The sequence below is a fragment of the Falco punctatus genome (assembly GCF_963210335.1).
Source record: "Falco punctatus genome assembly, contig: scaffold_56, whole genome shotgun sequence".
Taxonomy (NCBI): domain Eukaryota; kingdom Metazoa; phylum Chordata; class Aves; order Falconiformes; family Falconidae; genus Falco; species Falco punctatus.
In genome coordinates this window covers 14227-38445 of record NW_027660190.1, presented here as the reverse complement: position 1 = coordinate 38445, position 24219 = coordinate 14227, and the positions used below count along the sequence as shown (strand labels likewise).

At 50.2% G+C, this 24219-nt stretch overlaps 1 pseudogene across 1 annotated transcript in view; it reads right to left on the bottom strand.

The window, feature by feature from the left end:
• LOC308057670 (hydrocephalus-inducing protein homolog) overlaps window positions 1–21956 on the bottom strand; it is a 105322-nt pseudogene extending 83366 nt beyond the window's left edge. The window contains exons 1-6 of the transcript in view: window positions 21949–21956; window positions 18975–19137; window positions 17223–17342; window positions 13689–13823; window positions 6842–7041; window positions 1229–1353 (exon numbers count right to left, since the gene is read on the bottom strand). The product of the transcript in view is annotated as a hydrocephalus-inducing protein homolog (transcript). The remainder of the gene's footprint in view (window positions 1–1228; window positions 1354–6841; window positions 7042–13688; window positions 13824–17222; window positions 17343–18974; window positions 19138–21948) is intronic.
• Between the last annotated feature and the right edge of the window lie 2263 nt (window positions 21957–24219).

The following is a 24219-nucleotide window of genomic DNA, read 5'->3' as shown; positions in this document are numbered from 1 at the left end:
CTCCACACATGGAGAGTTCAGCCTTCGTGCCTGTATAACCTCAACTTCTCTGCTCTTAAGGGAGCCCAGGAGGAGTGGGAGGGATTCGTGGCCAGACATGAGTTGTGTTGCGAGAGAAACAGCAACGTCCCCATGACTGGACAGCCTGCTTTCTATAACAGACAACTCAGCGTACAAAAATAACCGAGGTTCAGAAGCGTTACAGAGGCAGGCGTGCTTTATAAGCCTTGCCTTCCCCCTCCGCTGAATCCTCGGCATACGTTGGCAAGCAGAGGAAGCAGGACCCAAGAAATGGGAGACATGCACAGTGCTTCGAGCATGCACAACTCCGGTTCATGGAAACATGACCTAATGCTCTACGGGACAACTAACTACGGCAAAATAAACTCCACGAAAACTATCATGGTCTCACTTCTAAACCCATGGCCACGTGGGTCTTGAAATAATGGGTATAGTTCTGATCTTAAAAAGCCAAGCTGAAGCCTTTGAAATTTAATTGTTCTTTCTGCCCTTCTCCAAAGTACAGAGCAGCTTCTATATGAAGACTGAACAGGATTCCTCAACCTAGAAATCACACAAGAGATAGTGTAAAAGCACAAACGGCCTGGGAAAATCCAAAGGAGGAAAAATTTGTCACCATTTGTCGTAAAACAGGAACCCAAGGGCCTGAAATAGTATTAGTCAGAAATTACAGAAGTTTAGTACCAGCACTTTCCCAAGGAATATTCCTTCCTTTGGAACGTACTGCCATGGGAGCCTACAGAAGCTCATAGCTACAAACCCGCAAAGCAACTGGACAAAGGCTTGGAAGGTAAAACCATCAGAAGTGATTAAACAAAGATGGGAATAAAGCCTCCAGCACAGAAAAATACTAACTCCAGGGCCCACGAGGCAGAAAGCACATACACTGCCTGCTTCTACACGCTTTGCTGAGCATCCCCTACTGCTGCTCTCCTGGAGAGGAACCGGGGACACAGACACACTTACACTTACGCTCCTGGCTGACACCAGCATCCCCCAGGGAGAGACCAGCACGCAGCCACACAGAACAAGGGCACACTCAGCCTTTGCCCCTTACCTGCTCACTTGAAGCACCAAAACATGCAGAGGTTTTGAAAGAAAAGGGTTTAGAAAGAAAAGAGTTTAGAAGGAGCCTGCAAAGCAAGTTTAACAGTCTTCTGCTTTGAAGGACGCAAAGCGTGGGCACCATGCAGTGTCCAGCACTTACCTGTGTCGTAGTGTACTGTCAGGGACCCGGAATAATCACCCGTCTTCTGTGGGTGGAAGTCCACTGTTACTTGCACGGCATCGCCAATCCCAAGAGTCCCAGCAGAGCGATCAACAGAGAAAGGGCTGCAACACAGACAGGCACATCAGGATTACTGTGGGACATTTGGACACTATGTGGCTGTCTCGCTCACTTCAGCTCACCTGCGCAAGCAAGAAGCAAACAAACCACAGTTAGCAGAAGAAAAAGAGAACAGACAGTATCAGAAACTGAGCCACCAACTCGACTCCTGAAGAGCTCCAGCCCTCAGAACATCCTATGCTATAAAACGACCTCGTCTCCCCCATACCCTGCATCCAGTTCTCTGCAGCAAGGCTCAAGAGTCTGACTGCTAGCGGTACGATCGGAGGAGGGTTTTTGAAGGGCACAGAGATGGTGAGGGTTATTTGCATGCACAGCCTGACACGGACTTCCTCAGGAATCCGTCTTGTCCTGCCACCTATACACCTCAAGAGATACAAATGTCAAGGCAATGCCTGTCCCAGTGAGATTGCAGCCTGGAAATCAGACAGGGAGAAGAGAATTTCTTCTTGAAGACCAGAGAATAACTGGAGTTTAAGTTGCAGAATTCAACTCTTTTTTTTTTTTTTTTTTTTTTTACCTTGAAAGCATCCTGGTTTTGCCTAAGAAAGGGCACATTTTATCAGTGTTTCAGTGAAAGCTGCTCTAAGCAAAGAAAAATCTGTAGGAGTGCAAAGACACATTAGAGTGATACAGAAACAAGAAAACAAGACACAAAAGGAGTACCCATTTACAGCCTGAACAATTAAATCTCTAGCTAAATGAAGCACCATTACCAGGAGCATATCGAGGCAAGTTTAACAGGAGGTTTTCGGTGTATTCACAAGCAATGCAGTCTGGGGCTCTGGGTTGTGATCCAGGCTTGGTAACTGTTTGCTTGGCCCGCTGGAGGAATTCTGTGCAATGCGTTGGAAATAATGATGAAAAGGTTTTGGTGTACTTCGGATTTAACACGAGCAATTATGATTTGTGGCCAGGTAAACAGCTCTTGGCTGACAGACACATAATTCAGTCCTTTAACGCTCAGGGAAAAGTCAGATGCAACATGCTCCTGCACAACAGCAGCTGGGCTTTGCAGCTCCTGTACAGCCTCACTTAGAAAGCAAAAGGTACTGGCTTTAGTGCTTTGCTGGTGGTCAATTTGTCACCTCAAAAACACCTTCCAGAGAGTTTCCCAGTGATTAGGGAATGCAGCACACAAAAATAATGTGAAAAACTGGAGCCATGTGCAAGCTGAGCTTCGTTCATGTAAGCAGTGACAGCTGATGAAATTGCTGGAGTTCCTGCTCGTTAAGGAGATATTGCTGCAATTAGGGGCCTGACCTGCTCCCATGACAACAGCAAGAACTTTGGTAGTGACTAATGGGGAAGCACTGGGCCTGCAATGTTCACGTGCTGGACCTGAGACTTTTGAGAGGGAGGAGGAAAGCCAAGGTGCCACCAGCCTCAGAACCGGACTGCTCTCCATGGCCCTGCACCTGCACTGGGGGTTGTGCCTGGTTATACTGGGCAGGGCTCTGCTGGTGCTCAGCTGGCATCACTGCCTGCTGGGGGAAAGGCACAGAAAAATTCCCCCCCACCTTTTTTTTTTTTTCTCCCACCCCTCCCGCCCCAAACATGGCCAGAACAGAAAAGCTGCTGTTTAAGGGCCACAATTCAGCACCACCTCCTATCCCGTCCCCTTGTCTGCATACCCCTGCCCTCAGATAGCTGGGATGGGAATAACACTCCTGAGGATGACTTCAGGGGGTGCCCGAGAAAGAAGGTATCTTCCCATCTTCAAATTATCAGAAGAAGAGGATCCCACCGAGGTCAGGACTCATTCTCAGGACTGAGAAACAGAGCACAAGTCAGACACCGCACCTCCTGCCTCCCACCCCATGCTGTACCCACGGGACAACTTTGTTACTGCTGTCGCAGCTTGGTATCCCTCACGTAGACCTGGTTCTCCAAGACCCAGAGGGATGCAAGGTCCATGCTTAACCTCAACTCTGAACTTCAGTGCACGTCACTAAGCTGTTCCCTGCAGCCTACAGATAAGAGATGCTAAGGAAACGTCCCTGACACACTAATAGCCACATGAAAGCCACTGCCAAGAGATGAAGCTGGCAGGCTAAACTCTGGCCTTTTAGCCATTAATTGTGAGCTGTTCTTTAGGATAATTCTTGTCCTGTTAGACCTACCCTGTTAGTGAATCACTACTGCTCCTGAAACGACAGGAAAGATAAGGTTTGGAGGTTTATTAACAGGTTCTCTTCTGACATCCTTTTTAACTATGCCCATTTGTACGTTTGCTTTGTTGTACAACATCTAAACTGTCACAGGTCCAGATCTCCCAGCGGTGCCTTGCAATCCCCGGCTTGTATAAACTCATCTAGCCGCACCAGCCCGAGGGAGACCTTCCCAGCAGAACCTGCTGAGATCTTGCCCGTTACTGCCCTGCAGAAAGGGAGCAACTCCAGACTAGTAAGCAATTTCATAGGGATCTGTTCTGGCATCTGTTGTCCTGTCTTTGTACATCCTGTGGTAACTCTCCAATCCCACACCTCGATGTCGTATATGGGTCCTACAGGGGGCTCCTAGCACTGCACCTTGTAGCATCATTTCCTGAGCTTTCAGAGCCTGGTGGGACATTCCTTAATGTATCTTCTCAGACGGATCCTCTCTGACCCCAAAGCACAGCGTAGCACAAGGTCTGTAACATCAGGAAAAGGCAGTGCTGCGCTGAGATCTGCTTCCAGACGCCATTTTCAACTGAAACGTACTGGAGTGACATTTATCTCCCTGAATGCCATGGAGAAGAAACTCGTTATCCAGCCTTAACAATGAGAACGACAGGAAGAGACTTTCTATATTTACACTAGTACTGCTCTGACTCTCCAGCCTACTTGTCACGCTGGCTGGGAGGCCACTTCTTTCCTGCTGGGGTTGCTGGAGCCACTGAGCTCACCTGGGACCTCGGGGCAGGTACCTGGGCAACTGCTCACAGCACAAGCAGCAGGGAACCCACTGTCACACAGTGCAGTCCCCAGCACTGGCTGGAAGAACCGCTCCTGGCACACCATGGCCTCATCACACAGCGAGAAAGAACGTGGGAGTTCTGCTCTCGGGCTGCAAGGGAACGTGCTGACCTGGTCAAGAGGGGGGAACACTTGGATTCTGAGTGGGGGATACAAGCTTGGGGCACTACAGTCCAGATACTGGAGGGCTGGGCTGCCATTCACTGGGACACAGCAGAACTGCATGCAGCCGAGGGATGGGAAATGCAAACACCTGTATTTGGGGTGGAAGAATCCCTGGCAGTACAGGCTGGTGGGCACAAAAGCCTTTCTACGGAAAGGGAGCTTAGGGGCTGCGGCACAGGACACACAGGGAGATGCTGGGATAAAGGGCTTTGCACAGCCTGGAGGAGGACAGAGCAAGGCTGGTATTACCCGATCTTACTTCTCGTGTTGTGTGCACACCCGATCGAACTCTGACACTGGTCTTGCTTTGAGCGCCGTGTTTGCTCAGATGATCTCCAGAGGTCCCTTCCAAAGTTATTCTGAGTTTCTCTTCTCCATCAGCCCGATTCCATTTCACATAGCCCCCAAATTTCTCATATTTCCTATACATCTGTGCATATATGCAAACAGATGGTAGACAGACAGGCACTGGAGGAACTCAACCTCTAAGAAAGTTCCCAATGAAGAATTCATTATGACATTTTGCTGAACACTTAAAGCAAAAAAAATAAAAAGAGCAGAAACACAGGAACTTCAGAGTATTTAAAAAGAAATCTGAAGGAAAGTGGGGGTGACCTAATTAGAATAAAACACTGCTTATACTCAAAGATTTAAATCATCAGTTTGAAATTTCAAACTGGCTTTCAAAAATTTGTAATGAAATGGAAGAGATGACTGATGCCTTCAGCTGACATGGGAAATCTTACCAGCTTTTGATCTCTGCAGACACACACAATCCAGTTATTCAGAATTCTACTTTTTTGTGTGTCGTATGAAACTTTTGTAACGCTTCCCATCTCTCTGTTGCAAATCAGGACTGAAAAATTTAATTGTTGAAGTTCAGCATAAAATCCGTATCAAGCAGGATTCAACATACGCTGGATCACTCAACGAACAGTTGGCAAGGACGTTGCCAAGAGATGCCAGACACGACTGGGTATCTGTTTTGGTGGTGACGACTAGATCTGGAAATCCCAGAGGGAAGCTGCACAGGGATTTACAAGGTCCTGCCTACGTATTTCCACAGTGACAAGCAGCAGCCTGCTTGAATAGCATCCTGGAAGCCTGCTTCAACAGCCTTGCCAGGCTTTGGTAGGAGCCTCTTGGACCCTCACGCTTCCCAGGAGAAAGAGCAAAGAGCCTTCTCTTGACCCCTGTTTTCCTGGGGAAGAAACTGAAGCAACTCAAGTGCACTAAGGCAGACGGCACGTCTTTGCTGCGTTCTGGACCTCAGCTCCTGCACCAAGACCTCTGGGACCAAGCAACTCGGAGCTAACTACCAGCCAGCTGAACTGGTTTCCTTGCAGGTGCAGTGTCAAAAAGGCACTACCCTCTCCAGTTCAGCAAACTGGAAAAACAGTGACTGTCTTCTGAGACCAACAGGAACAGTACAGGCTGTCCACAACACCGCACATGTCAGGCACCTGACCAGGAGACTGCCCAAATACCACGTGCTTGTGGCCTCCCAAGGAACGTGTATATTTGGCCAACAGGGCCACATACCCATTTCAGAAGGTACTGAAGATCAAGGAGCTTGCCGGTAGCTACTACAAAGTGCTAGAGCACTTTCCAGGAGATCTGAGAGAGACAAAGCTCTACAAGAGGCTCCCAACCCACGCACCAGGTATTTGCTGCATCTTTGGCCTGTGCCCCCGCTGTAAGGCATTCCTCTTTGGGGCTGTAGTGCAGCTTTGAAGCCACTGCCAGCTCATCTCCGCTTAAGAGCTCATTCTAATGAAGAATATTGGATCCCAGGGACCAGATCAAACCTACTGGAAAACCAGGTTCTGGACCCCACAGGGTTTTTGTCAGGGTCTCAATACCAATTGCTTTGATCTATCATCTCTGATTGCACTCGCTACTCTAGACAAACTGCTGATAAAGCTGCTGATAAATTCTTAAATGCCTCTTCCACCAGCTCAGAGCTTGCCCATTTCTTAACACTGCCTTTGGTCTGCAGGAACTGAGCTCCTAGAGCTGTCGTCTGCCCCGCAGGATCTTCCACAGCCCAAGGGCAGTCCAGCTGCCTTCTTACAATTGCTCTTTCAGTCTAACAGAATCAGCCTTGCACGACTGTGCTCTGAAGACACCGTTGCACTATAAAACTCCACTCTGCAGCTTGCAGAGTTTAAGCAGAGGTTGCGCCATGCTTCAAACACTATAATCAACAGCAAACCCCACGTGCCCTGCCCATCTCCAGCCACGGCAGCAGCACGGCAGCTCACATGCTCTGGTTCCTTTTTGTCGCTGTTTCCCAACTATATTATCACACCACAGTGTTTTGCGCAAAAAGAGATGAGCTCCCTACCTCTGCGTGCTGATGCAGTAGCGGGCCACCCGGTTACCAACGTTGCGAACCAGCAGCGTTTTCTGGGTGCTGTACTTGACGGGACAGGCTGAGAAGTTCACCTGGTCGGGGAAGTCCAGGATAGCTCGGGCACCTATAGCTCGGATAGGCACAACAAACTTCTCCCTTTCTGTGATGCAGATGAGCTCGTGGAAATAATCCTGCAGGGAAAGAAACAATCTCAGCACAATGCTTTTAGCACCATTCCCACGGCAGAAGGAAAACTGCTGTTTTCTAGGACTGTTGCAGTAGCATTCAATAACGTAATAATAGTACCTTTTACCTTCATGACCTTTCATTCCAGTAGCATGACTTGCACAGGGTCGTTAACTTGCAAAGAAGAAACAAGCCCACTGATTCACCCGCTTTCGCAGCAAGCTGGCAGCACCACAATTACCTGATGCTTTGATTCCGAGGCACCAAAACAGAGTCGCTTCACGCAAGGGATCACAGCACTAACGCAACCTGCTTCGATCGCCACCGCAGACTATTGGAAGCACCACTGAGAACCCAGCTGTGCCACAGCACTAACTCCAATGCCAGCAACGCGGCGACCTCGTTGAAGCTCGGCAGGCGATGCTCAGGTACGTTTTCAAAAGGACTTCACCACATACGTGAGCAACGGTCAGTCTTTGGTGAAATACTTCACAAGCTGGACACGGTAATTGCTGCGATGCCAGGTGAGTGTAGGGTACAGCTGTATTTCTCACCCCCTCCCACAGCCTTACAGGGCCAAGGCTGGGGACACGCACCCTTCAAAAGCCATCTGACCCATCTCCCCACACCAGAACCGGCTCAGCTCTGCACCCAAAGTGTCCCTCCAGATGTTTCACAGGTACTTCAAAGCACTAACAACTCCACCCCTGCCCTCAGCAGCCTACGCCAGCTCTGCACTGCAATTCAAGAGAGTTCTTCTCTGCCTAATCTCAGTTTCCCTTTACATCTCACCCCAGCCCCAGGGGACACAGAGACAGCTCTGGCTGATGCCTTAATCACACCCCTCTGTAAGGTCTGTTCTAGAGGAGTAAGTGACGGGGTGCCTGGTTAGCACACCCACCCCAGGCAGGCGGCATCGGGAGCTGCACACGGGGGACACTCAGACACCCCGCCAGAGCAAAGCCGGCTGTGCATTGCCAGCCACTGCCTTCTGCAGAACAGAGCCAGGCAATCCCCCCCCACCCCGGCTGCCTGGCGTTTAGCAGCAGGAAGGCAAATCAAATTACCAAAAGCATTTTACTGTAGGGATGAGCAGATCAGACCCCAGATGGATGGCAGGCACCGCTGGCTGCGCTGCAAGTACCACCTTGCCCCCATTGAAATCAGTGAGGAAACTGTTGCCCCAGGGCCAGGAGCCATTGCCCCCAGCAGGCTCTTATCGATGAGCTGATCAAAGCTCTGCTTCTCATCACTCACTGGCTGCCCTGATTTTTGCCCCGGTGCTTTTAACTCATTTGATATTCTTGTAATTGTTGAAGCAGGAAGCGCTTTGATTTAGGAACCGCACACAGCGGCAAACTCCCTTCAGCAGAACTGATCCGGATTCCTCCACGGCTGGGATTTCCTGCTCCCATCCCCTCCTGGAAGGGCCCTAAGGCAGCCAGCCCAGGCACAGACACGTACCCAGTGCTCCAACACAACAGCTGACACCCAGCGCCTCACCCACCACCCAGCGCCTCGCCCACTGCTAAGGTTGCCAAAACAGATGCTGCCCCCTCCAAGGCACAAAGAATAAAGAAGGATCTCTTTTTCTAGACATCTCAAACAGTCACCCTACAAACTGCACAAGGGCTTTTGCCTCTCCTATTTGGAAGGTAAAATACTAGCAAGGGAACTGCAGCAAGCAACCTGCAGGATTTAACATCATATTGCAGGCAAGGGTTTCATCTTCAGCAAGTCTTTGTGAATTAGCAAATTTGTACTCAATCTTGCAGCCCAAGCCCTCTAAAATAAAAGCTATGGGCAGCCCATATGACTTTAAAGCACCCATTATCTCCCGGGTACTTCACCTCCCAGACTGTTCAGATGCTCAGAAACTGCATTAGCAAATGGAGAGTGCCATTTGCTTTTGCTGTTGTTGTTATTTCGGCCACACTACTGTAACAAAGGCAAGTCCAATTGAAAGCTACCTGCCTTAGTCAGTCTTGGCATGCCATATTTACTTACCTCTCTCTTCCAGATGCCAGGTAGACAGAGGAGGATGCAAGTACAGATCAGCAGGGAGATTAAAAAAAAAAAGGAACTTCAACAATTGGAGGTATTTGAGGGAAGTAAAAGGAAGTAATTGTCAAGTCATTGTCATTGCTAAGGAGCAAATGGATCAACAGCAATGCAATTAAGAGCCCAAGAAATAAATACCCCCCAAAAGCAAGCACTGGCAGCCTTCCCAGCTCCCTTGCTGGTGAGGGGCACTGGGACCACCTGCACAGCAACGAACAAGGAAAGGGAATTCTTTCTCCAGGGACCTGAGGGCAAGGCTAAAGCAGCAAGGGTTTGGTTTCACAGAGACAACCACGAGCTTGGGAGAGAAAGCTGCCTCTCGCCATTCCTGCAGATGCACATTATGCTCCAAGCCCCCTCTCCAGGGACACCGTGGGACATGGCATCCCGTGCAAGGCTTGACTCAGCACTTCAGAGCGGGCTGACCCTTCAGCCACGCTCTACCACCCCACCAAAGTGGGACCTTGCACCAGGCTGAATGCAGCGTCAGCCCAAACAGGGGGAAAGCCAAGGCAGAGGGGTGCTAGGCAGAAGCTGGCTGCTTGTGTCGCTGTGGACCCATGGTCCCTTAAGCTTTTGAAAGCTGAATTGCCCCCCTGGGGGGGGAACGGGTTGCAGTCTCCCCTGCAGCACTGCCTCGTGCTACCGGGACACTACCTCTGCTACACGCTTGCTTACAGCCTGGGCAACTGTTGAGACCAGTTCAAAATCTCGTTCTGCTTCGCAACTGCAAACCCTTAGCAGACTGTTTAAGACCAGGTTTCTAAATAGACATGCCTGGATGACAGAGGGGCTGCAACCCATCTATGCTCTAAAGTTTGTTGTGTTTAGACACAGCTTCAGGCTACAGATTTTCATGAAAACATGACTTCATCCTTCATACAACTCCCCTCTCCATTGCAAGGATGACAGACAGTTGTACGATGGTTCCCCTTCTCTCACACCCCTGTGACAAGCAGGAAGTTACAAGCTCTGGCCTTCCAGGTATCACCACTGGCATCTGAACTGGCACGCGCCGGAACTGAAGCAGCTGCTCATCTCTGATGTTGTTTCAGGCTCTCTGCAAACTCAGGGGCTAACGGTAATACTGCCACAGCGATATCAACCTTAGCTGCCCACAACACCACACTCGGATGTCAGATTTCCTGCATAACCCATCCTAAATCCTGCACTGAATTCCTTGCAGCAGACGACTTGCACAGAAAAGATCCTTGTAGCATGAGGTCACACGGCAAGCCAAGCAGGGAAAGCTCCCGCTGAAACCCTGATATCAAAGGCTGGAAAATAAGGGCCATGACAAGAGAGGAGGGACCGGAGGATGAAGATCCAGTCGCAGGAGAAGGGGGTGCCCCTGCGCCTGCCCCCCTCAGCTGCCGGTTCGCAGCACTCTGAAATGAGTCGCTTAGCTCCAGGTTCGTTTGGCACCGGGCCATTTGCCTTGGTCTTCTGCCCCTTTCCTCCCCACACGAGCCATCTGGAAAGTATACTTGGAATAGCTTCTGGGCGCTACAAAGCATCTAACAGGGCTGCGCTGAATTGTAAAGGACTTCATTTCACCGATGCAGTAACTCACTGTCCTGTCGTATTTCATATTAATCAATGTGCATTAATTCAGTCTCCACCGAGCACCAGTAATGAATTTCACAAACCTCACAGACTGAGCTGGCATTGCCGGAAAATAATGTATGGCTACAGTGAAAAGAGCAAGAGGGCAAAACAGAATAAGCTGTGCTGGTTTTATATGCTTCTTCCTTCCTTCTTCCTTTACAATAAACTATTAATAAGCCTGAAGGACACACAAATGGAAGTGTTTCTCTCTGTTGTTAATCTGCCAGTCAGTGCCACAATGGTTCCCAGTTCAGCAGAGACTGTCAGACCATAATGCAAGGACACGCAGGAATGTGGGCTGGCACAAGAACACCCACGCTGTACAACTGGAGCCACAAAACAGAAACGTGCAAATCAGAAGCAGCAAGAGTAACTAAGTGGAAACGCTGCCCAGCAGAAAAATTAGCAGTTCATTTATAACACAAGTGCCAATAAACCAACAGACACGTCAGCTGTTTATTTCTTTTCTGACAGTCCGAGCACGTGGCACATTCCCAAATGACTGCGAGACAGTAGGAAACTGCTCATTTTCCAAGAAAGGGCTACGTGGCATTTCAGCCACTAACAACTCACATGGCCCGATTACTTAGGGCTTAGCCACAATTTTACTCCTCTGAATCAGGAGTGACTTCATTGAAGTCAGACTTACCCCAGGGAAGAACAGATTCAAAGCAAGAGAATTATACAAACCAACTCCCCATCAGGAAGACCCGCATCCCAGTTCACTGGGTTACCCACAGTCCCTGTGGATCGTGCAGCATCAGGGATGTAGGGGTTGTTCAAAGGCAGCACTCCTGAGCCTTCCACAACTAACACAGATACTCTGCAGGCAAGCAACTGCAAGCCCAGCGCAGGTGGCTTTACAGAACCATTTCCCAAAGCCTGCCTCTTGGCCAAGGGCTTTGCAAGGTGCTCTGCGCCTCCTGACCACGCTGTGGATGCATTTCTAGCTCAGCTACAGCACTCTGGCACTTCGCTGATTCACACTCCATCACGTATGAGCCAAAACATTCCGTTTGTACAAAATTCGTGTTCTGCTGTACAATCCCCATGTGCTCCTCACTGAGCAGCACGCATCCCTCTCCCAATGCCCTGCAAGGAGCACAAAACCCAGTTTGGCAGAAACCACCGTGGTGTCGCTGCAGCTGTGCAGAGGACCTTGCTGGCACAGCTCCCTAATGCCACACACTCACCAGTTCAAGGGCAAGACAAGGGACAAAGTACTGGACATGAGTGCTCCTGGGGGTTCTCTCACCCTACTTCTATTTGGGGTGATGTTCATCTGTTGCTCTGCTGCTTCTCTCTAGTTGAAGAGCAGCAATTTGCCCTTCATGGGAACCAATTTACTTCCACACCCAAAATGAATGCTAATTCATACTAATAAATCACATTTTAAAGGAAACAGCGTCCTCTGCAAAGCATGCCTCAGTGAGGTTAAGCTCTTATGTCACTTGGGCAGTATGGAGAACTGCCCTAGGCCAACATCATTTTTACCTTCCATACGAATGACGTAAAACCATTTCTCAGTCCCTCCCCAAAGCAACAGATCATTTCACAAGCTCAGGGAGCCAGGGACCGCAGGGCATTTCCTCTCTAGTTTGCTACAGCCACGCTGTTTGAGGATAGGACAGGGCATTAAACTAAATCTAAGCAGCGAACGCAAGATGAGAGAACAGCTGTGCCCAAAGGGATCCTGCGCCTCTGGCCTGGTGCGGAAACGCCAGCTGGCTCAGAGCGACCCCCTCACCTTGCATCACCCACAAAGTCACACAAAGAACCCTGCCAAGAGGCAGCAGAGTGCTGGTGCAAAGAATCAGCCTGTCTGTGTTCCCCTGCGATGCTTCCTCCCTTCCATGCCATGTGCTAAACCCTTCTGCATTAACAAGCCTCCAGACGACACTGTCACCCCTTCACATCACGGCACAGTGCAAGGCTTGCCAGAGCCACAGCACCGATGCTCCAACCTCCGAGCAAAAGCATGGCACACGGGGCAGGGAATAGGTGCCAGCTGACACAGCAGCCACAGCCACATGCACGCAGGCACAGCCACACCAGCGTGACTGCCCAAAGGCTCCGGGGTAAGTGTCTGCCTGCAGATTCTACCTGCCCCTTCAATGCCTGGGTGTGCTCCAGATGTCTCTGTCATCTGCAGCACACCGACCCCCTGCTGATTAAAGACATCTAGAGCTCAGTGCGGCTCTGCCAGGCTGGCTCCCCGCCACGAGCACAGCGCATCTTCTCCCCTAGAATCACAGCTGGAGCACAGGCAGGCAAGTATCCTCAGGGGCAGCACAGCGGCAAGGCTGGAACACAGAGGCTATGAAAAAGCATCACCTTCGCTCCAGCCCAGGGTGAGGAAGGGAACTGGTTGCCAGATGGGAAAGAGGAAAGCTCTCTGCATCTATTCACTCCTCTAGTCTTTTCCGTCATAATTAAGCCCCTAACACTGAGTAGAGAGGTGGGATGGCTAAACATCAACACTCCTCCTGGCCATTTTCCTACTGTCACACGTGCACCTTCCCCTGCAAATGCCCAGGAAAGCACAGGGAGGGAACGCACAGCCCGTCAGTCCCTGCTGCGGTGGCATCGCATGGTGCTGCCAGCCAGGCTGCCTGACCACAGCCTAGAGCAAACCTTGCAGCACGGCACGGGTTATAACCAGTGCGCAAGGGAAGTGCCGGCTTCAGACAGAACGTTCCGCTGTCTCACTGCTGTGTCCAACGTGATACACATTCCAGTGACTCCAGTTTTCAAAGGTGGTGGTCCTCACTCTGATCAGGCTCAACTTCGTGTCCTCCAAACAACAGGTCAATTTTAAATAGGCTTTTGTTATTTATAATTATCAGAACAAACCCATAACCATACAGCAACGGACAGATATTAGCAGTGCCGCAAAACCCACAGCAGACGCCCCGTTCTGAACCCAGCCCCGCAGCTTCGCCTCCCGCTGAAGGCACCTGTCTCTTGGGACCTCCAGTCTCACCTTGTTCTCATTGGGGGTGAAAACGATGTGGAAAGTCACAAGCATGCCAGGCGGTACTTTGCGGCACACGGCATGGTGGCTGATCAACTTGAAATAAGGTGACCTCTCCAAGGTGACCTTCAGCAGCTGAGGAACCTGCAGAAAAGGTAAGAAAGTATGATTTTGCAGCTCGTGGAAACAGGAGAAGAGACCTGCCGACAGCCTTCCTTAACCACCTTTCCAAAGCACTTTTAGCTCTGGAGGTACGTGCACATAATACACAAGAGTCAACATTAATCCCTTCTGCCTGGGCAAAACAGCTCACGGCCAGAGGCAGCAGGGCAATGAAGGAAGGGCCAAGCAGGGAAGACACCAGCAGCACCGAGATATAATATCTGAATCAAGCCACCCGTGTATTCAACAAGCCCAAAGAACCTGCCGGCTTCTGCCCGTACACATCCACGCAGTCATGCCCCTAGAAGGGGACTGTGTTATCTGAAGGCCAAACAGTACGTGTTAATCCTGGGGGAAGGAAGAAATGCACTTTAACGTGCTGGGTTTGAGCGGGGCAGTCTAGCTGCGGTGCTACAGTCATGCGGGCAGACCAGCAAGAGGAGGAGACCACACATACTGTGGCCTCACTGGGAATAAAAGCAGGCCTGAAGAGCAAAAGGAGGACCATGGGAAGACAAAGAGACAACCCCACAAACTGAGGATGGCTAGGAAAATTCACAGGGAGCTGTAAAGAAGCAAGGGAGAAGCACAATACGCTACAAGGAAAGGCTGATGCAGAGGATGAGAGCCAGCAACTTGACAAAGTGATGGAAAGCCAGGCGACCCCCCAGGCTGTGCCTATCAACTATGGGCTCCAAAGGCATCTTCTGCCTCGAGATACATGACCGGCACTGACTGGCGCTGGAGTCTCGGTTTTAAAAGCCAACCTCTGCTCTCTGGAGGCTCCTGCTGCCTGTGACCGTAGCCAGGCAGCTGCCAGCGCAGGCAAGCCAGATCCCTGGGGACCCCTGCCCACCCCCAGCAGTCCCTGCAGGCACCCTGCTGCACGGTTCTGCCCTCTGGGACACCACCAGCACACAGACAGCACACAGGCATTTCTCAAGCACATTGAGAGCGACGCCTGAGCACCAAATCTCAAAGTCTAAAGCAGGTGATTTGGACTGACGGGCAGCTTCACTGACAAACAACAAACCCACAGGAGGCTTGGAAAAAATGGAGGCTCGTTCTGCACCACCCACCCGAGCCTGGTAACCCGTGGCCAAGGCAGTCCTGAACTCTCCAAACGCCCTTGGAACCCAGCAGGGTCCTGGGGCAGCGGGTTCCAGGAGCCAGTTTCACAGTGCACACAAGCAGTTTGGTCACCAAGTCCCTTAGGAGAGGAGCACGTGTGGCTAAGACCTTCAGCAAAAGCCACCCGGAACACCTGAGGGTGCTGAGGAACAGCCTGAAGACAGAAAAGCAATTGTACAACACAGGTAAGAGCAGTAAGTATATAGCGAAGCACTTCTGTAGTTGCACGATTACAGAGCCTCTATTTGGAATATATTTTGCTGTCAGCTGGATTTTTAGGGGGCAAACAACTTCAGGCTGCCGTGCAGTATAAGATTCAGAAGAATCTGGGAAACCAGCGCGAAAACTCTGAGACAGAGCACAACACTGCTCTGCTCTTCTCCAGGACATCGCCAAAAGCCAACAAAATTAGAATAGAACACTCTCTCAGGATTATCATCTCTACCTTTCTGTATTTAGAACATACCAAGGATTTTCCTTAGAGCTGATCTTACTTTTACACCCACGCTCTCCAATGGTTGAGGTCTTACCGGCTTCAAAACTAGTTCGGTTTGGAAAAAAACCCACATTCACACATTGCCTCCCCCTTTACAGGGCACGTAAATCCCAAGGCGCAGCTGGACAAGTTTATTATTCCTTACTGGGAAGGGCAGAAATGTTATGCAGATGTTCTTTTCCACCCGAGGAAGCATGAACAGAGCAAATCAACTGTTTGCCTGTTGGCTGGTACTTGGCAAAGATAACCATTTTGAAGTGCTGCATGGATAATGGAGCAGCTGAAGCCAAAAGACTCAGTGGGAACGAAGCAGAGAGTAGGAAGAGAGAAACTGAGGCACATTTTAATTGGGGAAGAAGATACCTACAGCAAGGGGTGCCCAAAACCCAGTGCAGACCACACCAGTGGCATTCCCTGGGTGCAGGCACCCATGCCACATCTTATCCACGTTCCCAAGTTAAATGCCAGACCAGGAATGGTGCAGTACTCTCCAGGAATAACTGAGGGACCACACACGCATCCTTCCTAGCCAAAGGGTCTTCCCTTTTCGCCCACATCCCTGTCAAAACCTGTTCTCTCAGGAGATTCTTGGACTTCTCCCGCTGTCCTTCCACCCGCAATACACCTTGGCAGCTTTTTTTTGTTGTCCACCTGTTTGTCCCCCCCAGCAGGTAAATCTGGAAATCTGGGGGGAATTCACCGGCTCTTGCGCACACTTCCATCTTCCCATCCCACCCTCCCCTCACGCATACCTCTTATTCTTCATTACAGAAGAGTACCCTTAATTACACCTCTCTTCCTGACCTTTCTCTGCTGCCAGTGCACTTACTGCTACAGATCAAGAGAAACCCTTGCGTGTAGGAAAGCGCGCAGGGAGAGAACACCGAGCTCAGCTCCTTTCCTCCCTCTGCCTTTTCCCACCAGCTTGCTCTTGGCACATGCCTCATTCCAGCAAATATTTCCCCAACTGAAATTCAAAAGGTCTCAACTTCCCTCTTTACAGTGGAACAAAACTGCTGACATTTTCCAACTTTTCCATTTGCAACTTTCTTGGGAAATCTCAAAATGATCAGGTTTTTCAAGCAAAGGTGGAGACCTCCGAGGGCACTTGACTCTGAACGTGCTGTGGCTCTCCAAAGGGAAAACAGAGCATCACGTTGCCTCAGAAAAACCTGAGCAGAACCCAATTAAGCTTAGCAGGAGCCTGAAGCGGCACCTAAAGGCCTCCCACTGCTTCTGCTACATCAGTCTGTTTCCACTGCTGTTTCAAAACGCCTTTCCTGAAGCGCTGTTACCACTAATTATAACTTACTCCAGCATAAAGTGGAGAAGACCCCACCCCGAGCTCTGACAGCCCGTTCAGCTCTCTGTGCAGCTCACCCAGAGGCAGAGGTGCCCTGTGGAAACTGAGATTAACCACGGAGCCACCAGGACGCGGTGCACACTCGAGGGAAAGCACGAGGGCAGGGAAGAACTGTACAGCCCCCAACATTCCCAGCCGTGCAGGGCTTCCACGGGGAAAGGTGCTGACTAGAAAAGCTCCTTTCAGCGAGGTACTACCAACACACAGCCAAAACCAGGGCAAGAAACCTCAGCATGGCAAGATTTCCACCATCTCGCAAAATAAAGGTGACGAGACCTTTTACTCCGGATGCGCTGTGCTGCAGCAGGCGACTGGCTGTGCTGTGCACCGCGCGGACAACACTGCTCTCCAGTTCCAGCACAGGGTTAAACTTCCACATCCCAGCACCTACCTTGTCCTCGTTCCTCAGAATCAGTGGCACTTCATAGACCTCGTAGGGGACGTAGCTCTGGAATACCACCTCTGACGGGAAAGGCTGGAACGAGTGCTGTTTCGGGGAAGGTGCCGAGAACTGCAGATGCAAAACAGAGTTTCAGCCGCTGGGAGAAAGATTCATCAATCAGAGAATACTACATCGGTCCCCAGTGAAGTACAGTCTCCCGGTGAGTACGCCTGCCCAGCTCACGCCAGGGGAACGGCAGCTCACCCACCTGTGCTCTGAGCAGATCAAAAGTTTCTGGGCCACACCGAGCAGGCTCAAGCGAGCAGCTCTTTTGCTGGCCGTTTCTCCAGGTCTCCTTCTCCAACAGGCAAGGCAGCGCTTACCTCCGGCAGAGCGCTGGGCTAACAGTCACACAGCTCCAGAGCACTTACTGCGAGAGCCGTAAGCACTCGTGCAGCAAGTGAAAGCAAGAATTTACAGGAGACTCCATGGGAAACAGTCTGGGGATTATCTTTACCCTGAGACAGTGACCAAGTCCAACCCATCCTCAAATCTCTTTTTTGATACACAGCCTAGAAACCATGAGGAAGAGAAGACAGGCCAAAAAGGAACACCGCCGTTAAGAAAGCAACAGATGAGGTGATAAGGTTCAGCTCCTTCCCCAGCACTACTGCTCAACTTGAGTAAGGCTGGACTTGGCATCTCCTTTTCCCATGAGCTTTCAACGGATGCTTCATTGCAGTCCATTATTGCCATGTCAGTTAGTACCACCACAGAAGCGTGCCTGACGACACACAGAAACAGCAAACGCTTACAGCGCAGAGGCATTACTTGGAGAAAATCCCTCCCTGCTTTGTCTCCCCCCTTCCAGCTGAACTCTTCGCACTCACAAGACACAGGCACATCTCCTGCTTCTGCACAGCAGTCAGGGTCATGCTGAAGCCAGCGGCCACAGCACCCGGCCAGTTCTGTGCGTGCTCGTCCGAGGCGTTCCCAACCTCACACGCTGTCTAGGGCAATCCCCAACCAATTTGTTACAGGTCTCTTGCTGGCACTTTTCCACTCAACAGCCTACCTCAGTCATCTACCCCTTTGGAACGTGCGTTACACTAAGCAGATGTGTAAGAAGAGCAGCTTTCAACATACGTGTAAACAAACACTGATCCAGATAAAGCACACCCGCTCCCCTCTGCCCAGCGCCATTCCCCTGTGTACCTGGCAGCCTGCAAAATCTAACACCCCGTAAGGGTCCCACTCGTCGTTCCAACCCAAAGCATTCATGCAATTGCTTGAGCTACACCTTGAGTAGTTACCGTAGGCCCTCAGCCCCCAAAGGCCAACGCAGCCACCACTGAGGGCATCCGATGACCCCAAGCGTTTGACAGAGACTACACCAAACCAAGGGCTGCCTATTTCAGCAGGAGGGTGGGAAATTGCAAGCTTGCATCCTTGTGTCCCGCCCCAGCCTTCCTCCAGTATCATGCTTTAGCCACAGAAGCTCGTCTCCAGCAAAAGCCACCAACTTCAGCAGAGGTGCTTTATATGGGCTTAGTGCAGGCCAGGACTTCAACAGCTCACTGGGGGAAAACGTTTCACCTTTCCCCCAGCAGAAGGAACTCCACCACCACCAGCAGCAGTTTGAAACGACAACAGGACTTAGTCACCAAAGTATTTAGATAAGCTGGAGGCAAGCCTGTCACAAGCATAGGCCCACTTCAAATGTCACGTCAAACAGCAAGGAAAAGGGCAAGAAAAGGCTACCTTATGATGGGACGCTTCGCTCATGTCTAGAATCTGGATAATCTGGGGTCGCCGCATCTCCCGAGTGCTGGCCAGCCTCTGCCTGGTGGTAAGAGACGTCTCCTTCAGGAAGGCAGAGGGAGTCAGCTGAAATGCAAAACACCAGCAAGAGCTACAGAACTGCCTTCATTCAGAAAGGCTTTTCTTGTTCAAGAGCCACTGATGAATAATTTGTGATCACAGCCACTAGGATAGTCCTGGAAGCCCCATAATTACCCGCTGAAATATTTAACATCAGTAAAGTAATGATAGAGAGCGGAATACACATGCTCCAACCAAGTGGCTCTGTCCCATTAGCTTCTCCTTTGTGATTTGATGTGACATGTTGGGGGATTTGGCTCTTCGGGCATTTGTTTCCTCTTCAGATTTGCTGGATTGAGCCAGTGACCTTTGAAGAAGGTCGGGAGGAGTTACCAGCAACCCCCTAACTCCATCCTTGCACAACGCTTACAACCACCACACGCGTGGAGACGTCACTGCTGGGTGAGTCAGAGGAAAGCAGAGAAGCAGTGTTGTGCCAAGACCGAGGTGGAGAGGAATGGCTCCAAGTTTTAGTTATCTCTTTTGAATTAGCACTTGTTTTCTCTGTTCTGGCCTCCGAGACCCCTCCACAGAAGTATGCAGAGAGATCTCCTCGACAGAGCCTCAGCGCCAGGTCGCCTTCAGTCAGGTGAGCTCTGGTCAGCAAAGGACGTCTGAGGATGGGAAGGAGGAATTGCCCTGACTCCGCTGCTGCCTGCAGCGCTGGGTCTGTGCTCCACACGGGATACAGGACAGAACAACTGTTCTGGAACCTGTTCCATCTGGGACCAGCCATGCCTCTCAAAGCCTTTGGGCAGAGTTCGAGCAGCCCACCACATGCCCAGCTGCCTGGAGGGCAGGTATGGTCAGAGCAGCGCTGGCAAGCATCCCGACGTGACAAAACATTGCTGCCCACACAACGGGGACAGAACGAAGCACACGCTCACGCTTCAGCTATTCCGGTGCAATGCCCGGTACGTCCATTTAAATTGGCTCCGGTGGCACATCCAGACAGACTCTGGGCTTGCCCTGAAGCAGCACACAGTCCATCCCCTACTGCACCATGGTCACCACCTCCGACAGAAGCATGGCAGCAGAGAGACGGGGAGGTGGTGTCCAGCTTCACAGTGCGGCCAGACAACAGGAGGGGCAGGTAGAGGAAGGACGCGGGGGCAGTTTCCAGCCTTACACAGCTCCTACCTGGCCGCAGCAGGTACTTACAGTTGCAGGCTTCTCTGTCCCTCTGGCTAGCTTCAGATTACGAGGCACTACCACTTGCCTCGGGAATCCACCAGCCATCCTGGAGGACCCTGTGAACGAGCAGGGCTTTCCAGTGGCCATGCCTCAGTTGACCTGCAAGGAACAACAACAGGACTTTGAAAATCCAGAATCCCCTTCATGGCAGACCCAAAGGAGACAGCTGTGTCTCCAGGCTGTAGCATCCTTCATAACTGGAGAGCAGGCGGCCTCCCCACCCTGTCTCATCATTAGACCATGTTGAAGCAGAAGAGTGAAGATTGATAGAAGTAAAACCCCACAACAAACATTCCCTGAGCCAAAACAGCCTTTCACAAGCCACACGCACACATCAGAGCCTGCTGGCATTTCTCACCTTCTCCCCCCAACTTCCACCTGTTTTGGAACTATTTACTGGAATTTTTATCCAAATCTCGATTAATACCCAAACTGTCCTTTATTACTCTTCAAAAGTTTTTCGGTGGGAACAAAAGGGAAATGTCACTTCACTGCTTCATTTTGCAAAAGCAGCTGACCCAATGCGACTCTGCGCCTGACCCTACTAAGCGCTCAGATTATTAGGAACAACCTTAAAGCCGGGGATCGCTGCTGCCCCGAGCATGAAAATCAGACGGCTCTCCTACTTTGCAAACCAAATGCCCACCCTTTGTGCAAGGAGGTTGGTGATGGTTTTAACTAATGGAGCACAGAGCTCAGTACTCTGATTATCAACTATGGTTTCTCAAAGCTAATTTGGTTAAGTTGCAAAAATGATCCAGCAAATAGGACTCCCTCCAGGCATGAAATTGCCACAGTGACCAAGAACCTTTCTCCATGGAGAACGAGGGCCCCTTTTTTCACTTATTAACACCCAAACTCAAGGCTCCCTACAGGCGTTTGAAGCTGTAACAGCAGAAAGAAAAGCATGAAACCATTCAAGCTGCATGAGCAATTAGCTCAAATAGAAACGCAACGTATGTGAAAGCAGGGCCACTTATAGGCTATCCTCATGGCAGCTCTTCTCCAGCATCCTCATCCTGCAGGCTGCATGGGTCAACAGGTCCATGGGCCGTTCTTTTTCTACCACCAGCCTGCTGACGACCTCTCCATCTGCATCTCAAAAAGTGCGGGTGCAAGAAAGGGAAAGAGGAGAAAACACCCCCAGAAAGCGGGTCTCAAGCACCGACAAAAATCAAAGAGAGGTCTGTACAGCACTTACTAAGCACTACTTTGGACTAGAAATCATTTCCCCTCCCTTCCTGGCTAACTGGACCAAGGGACGGATGGATTTGCCCACTTCTTATTTTATGGGACTTGAAAGACCCGGCACTACCCTAACACTTTTTGACATCCCGAAATTAAGCAAAAACTCACAGATCCCAGCTTCAGGTAAATTCATCCAGACACTGCAGACAAGCTACTCATTTCTTTAAGGAGTACAGAAAAACCTCCACGCTGACTTACAAAGCAAGAACTTAATTCCTATTTTGCTTGCCTGGGGAGGACCCCAAGCACATCAACGCAAAAGAGAACAGGCAAATCACCGTGTTGCCACAGCTCCAACAATGCCTTTGGGGTGTCCTCTGTTGTTGCACCTGGTGAGCAGCCACCTAATGAGCTTGTTCCAATTAACCGTGCACACATCTACACACACGCCAGCCGAGGACATCCAACTTACAAGGCCATCTCGGCTGCCAGGGAGCTTCACGCATTTTCAGCGCAGCATACGGCATAAACAAACGCTTCCCATGAGACTCACGGCCACAAGCAAACCAAATCAGCACATCTGCTCGGCAGGGAACCAGGAACCCTCCGCTGGAAAACCAGCATACATTATCTGGAGCTTTACAGTCCGGTCAGGGAAGATAAAAGCTGGCTCTCCAGCCAGCTAGCTTGTGGCAGCTCACTGCAACACGTGTCCCACATGTTGTCCAGACACAAACCTGAGCAGGACCTGCAGAGCTCAGATATGACACCCCGGTGCGCTCCAGGCTCCAAGACAGACGCGCTCTAAAGAAAGGGAACCGGACGCTGGGTGATGCTTCCTGCCTCAGAAGGCAGAACTCCAAGACAGACGTCAAGGTGAGACCCATCAGGGCTCTCATGCTTGGCCTCAGATGCACTCACAGGGCTGCCACCACGTGCTCCTGCCCACCGCTCCCCCACCTCAGAAGCAATGCCAGAGCCTCCCCGGCTCGGCACAGAAGTGACTCCTGCCTGCTGCAGGCAAGCAGCACAGCTGGAGCCAGGCTTCACACTCAGAGTGTTACCGAAATCCCGGAATGAAGAACTTATCGACACCAATGTGATGTAGATAAGCAGACACTTCTTTATTGACGGCCGGGTGCGTGAGCGAGTCCTCTCACGATCAACGCACACCAGGTCCCAAAATCAGATTCCATATAGAGAACTTATTCATACATATTCATTAAATATTCATGCATAATCATAACATTTCCCGTAGATCATTAACATACTCTCCTCCTATATCCGATTCTGCGCAGTAAAGCTTAGAAAGGTCTAGAAATGGGTCTGGGGTACCATTTGGGTAGGTGGTATGTGAGTCGGTGGTCGCGATCTCCCCCTGCCGGAATTACCTTTTACTAAAGTTCACGGTTTCTTGGCAGGCACCTACAAGCTGTTCCAGTCGACTCTCCCCAGTTCCCATTCATCTCATATTCTGACATTTCAATACACCTCTGCGTACAGAAGACTGGTTAAATACAAAGGAACCTTTCAACCCTAGAGTTATTACCTAAGTTTTAACAATGGTTCCAGCCCCTTCTTCTAGCCTTGGTACAGGACGTACAGAAGATCTCATAACAACTTTTACTGTGCAGCTATAAGTTTCATTAAAAATATTTCTTATCCTTCTATTTTTCAATTTTATAAAATGATTTTATAAAATCAATTAATCAATCAAATAAAGTCAATCAATCTTAACTTATTAACAAATTGATAACAAGAGGACTTGACAAAGCAGCCGCAGGTGCTTAGCAAGGGAAACCGCTAGCTGCAAAGTGCCTTCATGGAGCTGCATGGCAGAAGCCACATGGAACCTGTGCAAAGCCTGCAAGCACCTCAGCATCCAATGCTGGCATCTCAGCCTGCTCTCAAACCCAACCACCCTGCTCCCACACTCAGCTGCGTCCCTGCCATTGAACTCCTCTGGTTTTCCAGCCCAAACCTTTCCGCCCTCCCAGGGAGATGGAGAGGGCCAAATCCATTCCTCAGCCCTGCTCGTCAGCCCAGACAAGATTTTTATCGATTTGTTAATAAGTTAAGATTGATTGATTTTATTTGATTGATTAATTTTTTATAAAATCATTTCATAAAATTAAAATATAGAAGGGTAAGAAAAAAAATCTTATAAGAAACTTATAGCTGCACAGTAAAAGTTGTTATGAGATCTTCTGTACGTCCTGTACCAAGGCTAGAAGAAGGGGCTGGAACCATTGTTAAAACTTAGGTAATAACTCTAGGGTTGAAAGGTTCCTTTGTATTTAACCAGTCTTCTGTACGCAGAGGTGTATTGAAACGTCAGAATATGAGATGAATGGGAACTGGGGAGAGTCGACTGGAACAGCTTGTAGGTGCCTGCCAAGAAACCGTGAACTTTAGTAAAAGGTAATTCCGGCAGGGGGAGATCGCGACCACCGACTCATATACCACCGACCCAAATCGTACCCCAGACCCATTTCTAGACCTTTCTAAGCTTTACTGCGCAGAATCGGATATAGGAGGAGAGTATGTTAATGATCTACGGGAAATGTTAGGATTATGCATGAATATTTAATGAATATGTATGAATAAGTTCTCTATATGGAATCTGATTTTGGGACCTGGTGTGCGTTGATCGTGAGAGGACTCGCTCACGCACCCGGCCGTCAATAAAGAAGTGTCTGCTTATCTACATCACATTGGTGTCGATAAGTTCTTCATTCCGAGA